Below are 11,335 nucleotides of genomic sequence, written 5' to 3'. Positions count from 1 at the left end.
ACACAAAAAAAATAAAAAGTAAGTTTTTCTTTCCATTTTTCATTTGTTTATAAACAACCAGGTTCACATACAATATAATACTGCAAAAATTATTCAATTAAAACACTTAAATTAGCTAAAAATAAAGACTTTATTAGGTCCGGTCAAAAATGACCAGAACATAACAAGTGTATAGTGGTAACGAACAGAATAGCAGGGTTAAAAGAAAGGCAATAGGACCTCCAAATAAAGGAGGGGAAAATTACTGCACGCCAAAAAAATGAACAGTATAAGAGTGAGGAGGTGGGCACCAAAAAAAAGTAAGAAAATGGAAGAAATACAAAATGACTGTCAATCAACATCGATCTGTGGCACCATGCAAATCTCACCTCGTGGGGTATCCTTGATCATGAGGAAGGTGAGAGATCAGCCTAAAACTACACAGGGGGAACTTGTTAATGATATCAAGGTAGCTGGGACCACAGTCACCAACAAAACCATTAGTAACACTTTACCAATGAACACCTGGATGAGTCCATGAGTGATTGGAAGAAGGTGCGGTGGTCAGATGAGACAAAAATTGAGCTTTTTGGCAATATCTCAACGCGCCGTGTTTGGAGGAAAAGAAATGCTGCCTATGACCCAAAGAACAATATCCCCACTGTCAAGCATGGAGGTGGAAACATTATGTTTTTGGGGTGTTTCTCTGCTAATGGCACAGGACTACTTCACTGCATCAATGGGAGAATGGATGGAACCATCTACCATAAAATGCTGAGTGACAAACTCCTTCCCTCTGTCAGGACATTAAAAATAGGTCGTGGCTGGGTCTTCCAGGAAGACAATGCCCCAAAACATACAGACAAGGCAACAAAGGAGTGGCTCAGAAAGAAGCACATTAAGGTCATGGAGTGTTCTAGCCAGTCTCCAGACCTTAATCCCTTAGAAAACTTATGGAGGGAGTTGAAGCTCCAAGTTGCCAAGCGACAGCCTCAAAATCTTACTCATTTAGAGATGATCTGCAAAGAGGAGTGGACCAAAATTCCTCCTGACTAGTGTTGAGCGATACCGTTCGATACCCAAAAATATCGTATCGGATGGTATCGCCCGATACGAAAAAAATATCGGGTATCGCCGATTCCGATACCGGAAGTCCCATTCAAGTCAATGGGACTTCCAGTATCGGAATGAAAAAAAGCCCTTTATTTCCTTGTTGGCTAATTCTACATAATTGAAAACAAATAAGAATCATGTAGAATTTATTGTGGGAGGTGGAGGAGACATTAAAGGCATAGTGGTTTATTCAAATCACATGGCATAGCATTAATTCCAATTTTTTTTTCAAGACGTTCGGAGTTAAAAAGATATTGACTATGTTAACCTTTTTTATATTTTGTCAGATATGTATGTTTCACAACTTCCATGCTCTTAACCTTCTTTTGTACTTCTCCCACACTTTCTCCTTCATGATCCGCAGCAGCAGCATTTTTTTCATCAACTTTTTCTTCACCTTATTCATCTTCTTCTTCTTCATCTTCTTCCCATTAATTTTTTTTTTCCATTCTTCATATTCTTCTTATTCAGCTATTATTAATTTTAATATGCTATTTCTTCATCTTCTTCCTATTCTTCTTTGTCTTCATTTTCTTATGGTGACAGGCATTCCTGTAGTACTTATCTATAAAAGTTATAAGATTACACCTTACGTTCTGCTTGTCACTAAAGATTTACAACAGGATTTGTCCGCGTTCAGTTTGGCCTGCAGCAGCAGGCATTTTCCAGGGGCACCACGAGGAGGAGCGGACTCACCTCCATTTACTGCTTAGTCTTCTTCTGCTTATAATTTTGATTTCTTCTATGCTGATTTTTAGTCTTATGCTTAATGTTCTTCCGCTTTCTGTTCTTCTGCTTTTGTTTCTTCTGCTTCTTGTTCTTCTGTCTTTTGTTCTGTATCTTGGTGGTTGTCTTCATGTTCTTTGTCCTCTTGGTCTTATTATTTAGGGTCATATTTCTGGTCTTCTTTGGTGTGGTCTTCAGGGTCGTCCTCATCAGGGTCGTCGTCATGGAGATCAATAAGGATTACCAAAGACAATTTCAAAAAGCTTGATCTTGGAAATGTAGCAGAAGGTACAAGAAGGCTGAGAAACTGGCGAGAACCAGCAGACAGTGCTGGCACCCGGATGGGTAGCAGAAGGAACAAGAGCCAATGGCACTACCGAGGACCAACTGACGGTGCTGGACCACGGTTACTAAGCAGAAGGTACCTGTGCTAAAAAGCACTACCAAGGACCAGCTGACGGTGCTGGACCTCGGATACCGAGATGGAGGCACCTAGGCCAAAGTCTGTGGCGAGAACCAGCAGACAGTGCTGGCACCCGGATGGGTAGCAGAAGGAACAAGAGCCAATGGCACTACCGAGGACCAACTGACGGTGCTGGACCACGGTTACTAAGCAGAAGGTACCTGTGCTAAAAAGCACTACCAAGGACCAGCTGACGGTGCTGGACCTTGGATACCGAGATGGAGGCACCTAGGCCAAAGGCTGTGGCGAGAACCAGCAGACAGTGCTGGCACCCGGATGGGTAGCAGAAGGAACAAGAGCCAATGGCACTACCGAGGACCAACTGACGGTGCTGGACCACGGTTACTAAGCAGAAGTTACCTGTGCTAAAATGCACTACCAAGGACCAGCTGACGGTGCTGGACCTCGGATACCGAGATCCGGCACCTAGGCCAAAGGCTCTGGCGAGAACCAGCAGACAGTGCTGGAACCCGGTTGGGTAGCAGAAGGTACCCATTCAAAGCAAAGTAGCCAGGCCGCAACCCGGCCGCAGTTACCGAAACCCACAGTCCTACAGGGGGTCCATGTCCCATTGGCACTACGGATCCAGCCTTCTGTGCCAGTTCCCGCAGCCCACATAGGAGTCACCTAAACTGCAGGCACCGTAGAGTCGGCTAACCCGGCCGCAAGACGACAGGACAACGGATTGGTGGCATAGTGACCTTGACACTACCCGGAAACAGCAGGCGTGCTGAAAACAGGCTGGGCAACAGGGAGTACCCGTGCCAAAGGCACTGCCGAGAACCAGCTGACGGTGCTGGAACCAAGATGGGTAGCAAAAGCTACAAGAGCCAATGGCACTACCGAGGAACAGCTGACAGTGCTGGACTACGGTTACTAGGCTGGAGGTACCTGTGCTAGAAAGCACTACCAAGGACCAGCTGACGGTGCTGGACTTCAGATACCGAGATGGAGGCACCTAGGCCAAAGGCTCTGGAGAGAACCAGCAGACAGTGCTGGAACCCAGGTGGGTAGCAGAAGGTACCCATTCAAAGCAAAGTAGCCAGGCCGCAACCCGGCCGCAGTTACCGAAACCCACAGTCCTACAGGGGGTCCATGTCCCATTGGCACTACGGATCCAGCCTTCTGTGCCAGTTCCCGCAGCCCACATAGTAGTCACCTAAACTGCAGGCACCGTAGAGTCGGCTAACATGGCCGCAAGACGACAGGACAACGGATTGGTGGCATAGTGACCTTGACACTACCCGGAAACAGCAGGCGTGCTGAAAACAGGCTGGGCAACAGGGAGTACCCATGCCAAAGACACTGCTGAGAACCAGCTGACGGTGCTGGAACCCAGATGGGTAGCAAAAGCTACAAGAGCCAATGGCACTACCGAGGAAGAGCTGACGGTGCTGGACCACAGTTACTAGGCAGGAGGTACCTGTGCTAGAAAGCACTACCAAGGACCAGCTGATGGTGCTGGACTTCGGATACCGAGATGTAGGCACCTAGGCCAAAGGCTCTGGCGAGAACCAGCAGACAGTGCTGGAACCCGGGTGGGTAGCAGAAGGTACCCATTCAAAGCAAAGTAGCCAGGCCGCAAGCCGGCCGCAGTTACCGAAACCCACAGTCCTACAGGGGGTCCATGTCCCATTGACACTACGGATCCAGCCTTCAGTAGCAGTTCCCGCAGCCCATATAGGAGTCACCTAAACTGCAGGCACCGTAGAGTCGGCTAACCCGGCTGCAAGACGACAGGACAACGGATTGGTGGCATAGTGACCTTGACACTACCCGGAAACAGCTGGCGTGCTGGAACCAGGCTGGGCAACAGGGAGTACCCGTGCCAAAGACACTGCCGAGCACCAACTGGCGTTGTTGGAGCCCAGGGACAATCATGGTGCAGGATGAGGCCTACTTGGTGGCAGTTTTTGATTGTTTGTAGGCTACAACAGACTGTCAACGTGCTCCAATTAGGCATCTGTCTCCACTCTGTTTCCAGGATTTCACGTGACCACCAACACCGACAGTTTATGCATACAGCAGCCGTCTACCCAATCCACACGTGTTCCTGGGTTACTGGGGTTCTGTAATGTCGGCAGATCCCCTGATGTGTGTCTGCCACTGTCTCCTGCTCTGTCCACATTCCCACCACTTGCAGTGGGAAGGTGGACAGCGCAGGAGACAGTGGCGGACACACATTGGGGGATCTGCTCACGTAACAGAACACCAGGAACACAGGAACTCGTGTGGAATGCGTGGACGGCAACTGTGAGCAGGAACTGGCGGTGTTGGAGGTCAGGGGAAATACTAGAGACAGAGTGGAGACAGAGGCCAAATCAGAGAATGTTTAAATCTGAAGTAGTTACAATTTGGACGCAGCAGCACATTGCCCTCCACACAGCAGGGGATCAGCTGACATTACTGACCCCACTTTCACATGAACAAGTGTGTTTTTCTGTGTGGACAGCACTTCCAAGCACCAACTAGCGTTGTTGGAACCCAGGGACAATCAGGGTGCAGGCCGAGGCCTACTAGGAGCCAGGTGTAAAGCTGAGGTATTTTGACTTTGGAGGGAGCAGGACACTTTGCCCTCCACACAGCAGGGGATCAGCTGAAGTTACTGACCCCCACTTTCACATGAACAAGTGTGTTTTTCTGTGTGGACAGCACTTCCGAGCACCAACTAGCGTTGTTGGAGCCCAGGGACAATCAGGGTGCAGGCCGAGGCCTACTAGGAGCCAGGTGTAAAGCTGAGGTATTTTGACTTTGGAGGGAGCAGGACACTTTGCCCTCCACACAGCAGGGGATCAGCTGACGTTACTGACCCCCACTTTCACATGAATAAGTGTGTTTTTCTGTGTGGACAGCACTTCCGAGCACCAACTAGCGTTGTTGGAGCCCAGGGACAATCAGGGTGCAGGCCGAGGCCTACTTGGTGGCAGTTTTTGATTGTTTGTAGGCTACAACAGACTGTCAACGTGCTCCAATTAGGCATCTGTCTCCACTCTGTTTCCAGGATTTCACGTGACCACCAACACCGCCAGTTTATGCGTACAGCAGCCGTCTGCCCAATCCACACATGTTCCTGTGTTACTGGGGTTCTGTAATGTCAGCAGATCCCCTGATGTGTGTCTGCCACTGTCTCCTGCTCTGTCCACATTCCCATCGCTTGGAGTGGGAAGGTGGACAGCGCAGGAGACAGTGGCGGACACACATTGGGGGATCTGCTCACGTAACAGAACACCAGGAACACAGGAACACGTGTGGAATGCGTGGACGGCAACTGTGAGCAGGAACTGGCGGTGTTGGAGGTCAGGGGAAATACTAGAGACAGAGTGGAGACAGAGGCCAAGTCAGAGAATGTTTAAATCTGAAGTAGTTACAATTTGGAGGCAGCAGCACTTTGCCCTCCACACAGCAGGGGATCAGCTCACGTTACCGAACCAAACTTTCACATGAACAAGTGTGTTTTTCTGTGTGGACAGCACTTCCGAGCACCAACTGGCGTTGTTGGAGCCCAGGGACAATCATGGTGCAGGCCAAAGCCTACTAGGAGCCAGGTGTAAATCGGAGTTATTTTGACTTTGGAGGCAGCAGGAGATTTTGCCGCACACACAGCAGGGGATCAGCCGACGTTACCGACTCCCACTTTCACATGAACAAGTGTTTTTTTCTGTGTGGCCAGCACTTCCGAGCAACAACTGACGATGTTGGAGCCCAGGGATAGTCATTTTGTAGGCTGAGGCCTACTTGGAGGCAGTTTAAGATAAGACGTTGCTTGAATTTGGAGGCAGCAGCACTTTGCCCTCCACACAGCAGGGGATCAGCTGACGTTACCGAACCCCACTTTCACATGAACGAGTGTGTTTTTCTGTGTGGACAGCACTTCCGAGCACCAACTGGCGTTGTTGGAGCCCAGGGACAATCAGGGTGCAGGCCGAGGCCTACTAGGAGCCAGGTGTAAAGCTGAGGTTGTTTGACTGTGGAGGGAGCAGGACACTTTGCCATACACACAGCAGGGGATCAGCTGACGTTACCGAACCCCACTTACACATGAGCGAGTGTTTTGTCTGTGTGGACAGCACTTCTGAGCAACAACGGGCGTTGCTGTAGCCCAGGAAATAAAGTTCAGGTCATAGAAACATGAACACAACAGGAGACCTGGATCCTGTTGCCAGCCAATTATTTATGCTGGAAGAGGACTGCCAAATTCAGGTGAGATCCAGGCCTTGTTCATTTTCAGAAAAGTAAGCCGGTCAACATTATCGGCGGATAGTCGCGTGCGACGGTCTGTTACCACACCACCTGCAGCACTAAAGACACGTTCCGATAATACACTGGCAGCAGGGCAAGCCAGCACCTCCAATGCATACTGGCTAAGTTCTGGCCATGTATCCAGCTTAGAGACCCAATACTTGAACGGGGAAGAGCCGTCTGGGAGAACACTAACAGGGCAAGACAAGTAGTCTGTCACCATCTGACTGAAACGTTGCCTCCTGCTGACTGGAGCCGTCTGTGATGGTGTAGCCGTTTGTGGCGGTCCCACAAAACTTTTCCACATTTGGGCCATACTGGCCTTGCCTTGTCCTGCGGCACTGCCTCTGCTACCTCTTTGTGCAGAGCTTCCTCCACTGCCTCGATGCACAGAGCTACCTTGTAAAGCACTAGCAGCACTGCTCTCGGGTGGAATAGAGAACATGATGGACTGCACCAGTGTGTCTTGCTACTCCCGCATTTTACGCTCCCGGTTCAACTGTGGTATGAGGCTTTGTAAGTTGTCCCGGTAGCGAGGATCTAGGAGGGTGTACACCCAATAATCAGCCGTGTGGAGAATGTTGGCGATGCGGCGGTCATTTAACAAGCACTGCAGCATGAAATCAACCATGTGCTGCAGACTGCCAACTGGACCGGAAACGCTGTCTCCAGCTTGAGGCAGCATCTCTGCCTGCTCAGCATCACCCCAACCTCGCTGTACACACTGACTACTAGAGCCTTGTGTACCTACCCTCCTCTGGAGAGATGTGTTCCTCCTCCTCCATTGACTCCTCGTCATCCTCCTCACTAAGTGTCCCCTGCCTGGGCCTTTGTGTGGAAGCACGTTGCGCAGACTTGCCAGAAGCAGATGGCATTTCTGACTGCTCATCCTCGACCTCTTCAAAAACCTCCTCACTTAGTGCTTGTAAGGTTTTTTGAAGCAGACAGATGAGGGGGACAGTCAGGCTGATTAGTGCATCATCTGCACTGGCCATCCGCGTGGAGTCATCGAAGGCACACAAAACTTGGCAGATGTCTCTCATAGTGGCCCACTCAGTGGTGGTGAAGTGTGTCCGGCGCACAGTGCGACTTGTTTGCGCCTGATGCAGCTGGTACTCCATTACTGCTGCCTGCTGCTGACACAACCGCTCCAACATATGTAACGTTGAATTCCACCTGGTGGGGAGGTCACATATGATGCGATGTTCTGGCAGGCGGAATCGGCGTTGCAGAGATGCAATGCGCGATCTTGCCATGCTGGAACGCCGCAAGTGAGCACACTCTAGGCGAACCTTGTGCAGCAGTGCATCAAGATCCGGATAGTCCCTCAGAAAGCTCTGCACGACCAAATTGAGCACGTGTGCCAGACATGGTATGTGAGTGAGGTTGCCTAGGCCCAGAGCTGCCACTAGATTTCGGCCATTGTCACTCACTACCAAACCTGGCTGGAGATTCGCTGGCACAAACCACACATCGCTCTCTTGCTTGATGGCATTCCAGAGCTCCTGTGCTGTGTGGCTCCGATTCCCCAAAGAAATTAATTTAAGGATGGCCTGTTGACGTTTGGCCACACCTGTGCTCATATCTGGCCTAACAGGCTCATGCAGTGCTGATTCCGAGGAACTAGAGTAGGAGGAGGACTCAATATGTACAGACTGCATTCCTGCAATCCTTGGAGTTGGCAGAATACGTACAGAGCCACTCTCCAGATCTGTACCCGGCTCCACAACATTGACCCAATGGGCAGTGAGGGAAAGGTATCGTCCCTGTCCATGGCTACTGGTCCACGCATCGGTGGTCAGGTGGACCTTGCTACTGACACCATTTAGTAGCGCATTTTTAATTTTTCCCTCCACATGCTTTTGCAGGGCAGGGACGGCTTGCCTGCTGAAATAAAAGCGGCTGGGCACATTGTATTGTGGAACTGCCAATGACATAAAGTTCCGGAAGGTGTCAGTCTCCACCAGCCTGAATGAAAGCATCTCAAGGGCCAGTAGTTTGACAATGCCGGCATTCAGAGCCAGTGCTCGGGGATGGTTTGCCGAGTATGGCCGCTTTTTCTCCCATGCCTGTGCTACCGATTGCTGGTGAGTGGCCTGGGAGTGTGATGATGACTGCGAACGTGGTTCAGTGGGTGGAATTTCACTGGGTCTCTGGACAACAGTGGCAGTGGTTCTTCCATGGCGTTCCAGTGAGGAAGCCGAACCAGCTGTGTGTGAGCTGGAGGAAGAGGCCCCAACACGAGCTGAAGAGGTGGTAGGTGCTGCTGAAGGTTGGCCTACATCTTCAGTGTGTCTGTGTAACTCCACCTCGTGCTTGGTATGCACATGTTTCCACATATTTGTGGTATTGAGGTTGCTCACATTTTTCCCTCGTTTCACTTTCTGATGACACAGCTTGCATTTGACAAAGCAAATGTCATCTGCAACTGTGTCAAAAAAAGACCACGCACTGCAAGTCCTGGGAGCTCCCATTTTGTGTTTTGGAAGAGGATTGCTCCTCACGGGTGCCAAAGTGGAGGCTACAGGCAACCAAGTCTGCCCCCGCCCTCTCCCTCCTCTTTTGGCCATTCGGGGAATCTCTTCCTCAGAGCTGCTCCCACCACCTTCCTGTGGCTGACGCCATGATGGGTCAAGGACCTCATCATCTCCACTCCCCTCTTCAAGCACCGGCTGGTCCAGGGTTGTCTCGGCAGCACCGTACGCACCAGAAATTGGCAACTGAGTCTCATCATCATCAGATGAGCACTGAGGTGTGCTGACAATAGGCACTGGCCCACCCGCCTCTTCAGATTCAGAGGGACAAAGCAGTTGCGCATCACTGCATACTCCCTCTTCTTCACACTCTAGAATGCTGCTTGGCTGGCCACCTCTTTCCAAGTCAACAGATTCTGAGAACAGAAGTAAAGATTGAGATGGCTCCTGTCCAGGGCTCTCAGACTGCCTGGGCAATTTGGCAGGTGGTGAAGAGACAGATGGTTGCTCTTCAGTGCTCTGGCCTTGGGAGGATGCGGAAGTCATTGAAGTGGATGCGATAGCTGCCATCCATCCGACAATGGCTTCAATTTGTTCGTCACGCAGCAGTGGGGTATGGCGAGGTCCTACAAAGCTGCGCATGAAGGACTGTTGCCTGGTAAAAGTGTGGGATGCCGGGTCACTGGTGGCCGCAGCAGACACCGAATCCCCACGTCCTCTCCCTGCTGAATCCCCCCGTCCTCTCCCTGCTGAAACTCCACGGCCACGACCACGTGCCTTACTCCCTGCCTTCTTCATCTTGGTAGACTGATAAAGATAGGCAGAAAAGTAAAAAAGGGGTGGCTTAGTGTTCTTATTCCTGAACACCTGCTAACCAGTATAAGAAACACTAATTTGGCTAAGAGTGTGTGTACTACACTTTAATATGATCTAATGTGGCCTAGACAACTGTAAAGTGAAGTGTTTGGTGAACTTTATTTCCTTTTTTTTGGGGGGGGGGAAGAAAAGGATGTGACCAAAGTTTGAAAGCTATAGTATCACAAACTTTTTGGAGCGATTACAATGCAGGAAGCTAACCTACAATGCAATTGATGAGGCTCCAAAAAATAGGGTGATACTAGTCTGGCTGGCCCTGAAGGGCACAAGCCAGCAAAAAGGCTCCTCTATATAATCCTATATAGTGTTTGCAACCAACCAATGACAATGGATGCGGTTGGAAGCACACTAATATAGGAGCAAAAATCTGGCTAAATTAGCTGCAAAAAAAGGACTATGTATGAGGCAGTGACGCACGCTGAGCGGACTACAGCTAGCGGTGGCTGTAGAACACACTGCAACGTGAGCTGCACTCACACACAGAGAGACCTATCAGACAGCCAAAAACAGTGAAGAGAAATGGGCTAAAGCACTGAAAGGCTGCTGAAAGGCTCCGCTGTCCACTCCTTTAGTGTTTGCAACCAACGTATATGGATACGTATGGAAGCACACTATACAGGAGAAAAAAAAGCAGCAATAAAAGAAAAATGTGTATGAGGCAGAGACACACGCTGGGCGGCCTACAAGCAGACGTGCCTGCAGGACACACTACACAGCGTGGGTCTGCACTCACACAGACAGCTATTAAAACAGCGCTGCTGGGCTACAAAAATGCTACAGTGGTGGATTATGTAGCCTGGGTAGAGCAATAGATATTTTGGATGATCGCTATTTCTAACTGTCCCTCACAGTCTTCAACAGCAGCCTGTCCCTAACTGAATTCACAGCAGAGTGACCAGAAATGGCGGCTGCAGCGGTTTTTATAGTGCATCATGACATCATTTCAGCAGCCAATCACAGCCATGCCAGTAGTTAACATGCCTACATGCCTAACAGGATGTGCCCACACTTCTGAGGATCCCCATTGGCTGAATCAAATCGAGCGGGCTCCTAGCATTATGGGAACTTCTGATTCCGGTATTCGATATGAAAAAAGTATCGGAACTAAGTATCGGAATTCCGATACAGCTAATATCGGCCGATACTTGCGGTATCGGAATGCTCAACACTACTCCTGACATGTGCGCAAACCTCATCATCAACTACAAAAAATGTCTCAGTGCTGTGCTTGCCAACATGGTTTTTGCCACCAAGTATTAAACGGAACCTGTCACCTGTTTTGGCCACTATAAGATGTGGCCACTGCCTTTCAGGGCTTATCTACAGCACGCTTTAATGCTGTAGATAAGCCCCCAGTCCGACCTGCAAATGAAGGAAAATAACTATATTATACTCACCTGGAGGGCGGTCCGGTGCGGTCTGGTCCGATAGGTGTCGCAGGTCCGGCGCCTCCCATCTTCTTGCG

The sequence above is a fragment of the Dendrobates tinctorius genome, unplaced genomic scaffold (genome assembly GCF_039654945.1).
Source record: "Dendrobates tinctorius isolate UK_male_01 unplaced genomic scaffold, ASM3965494v1 ptg000022l, whole genome shotgun sequence".
NCBI classification, from domain to species: Eukaryota; Metazoa; Chordata; class Amphibia; order Anura; family Dendrobatidae; genus Dendrobates; species Dendrobates tinctorius.
Note: the sequence above shows the minus strand (reverse complement) of the source record.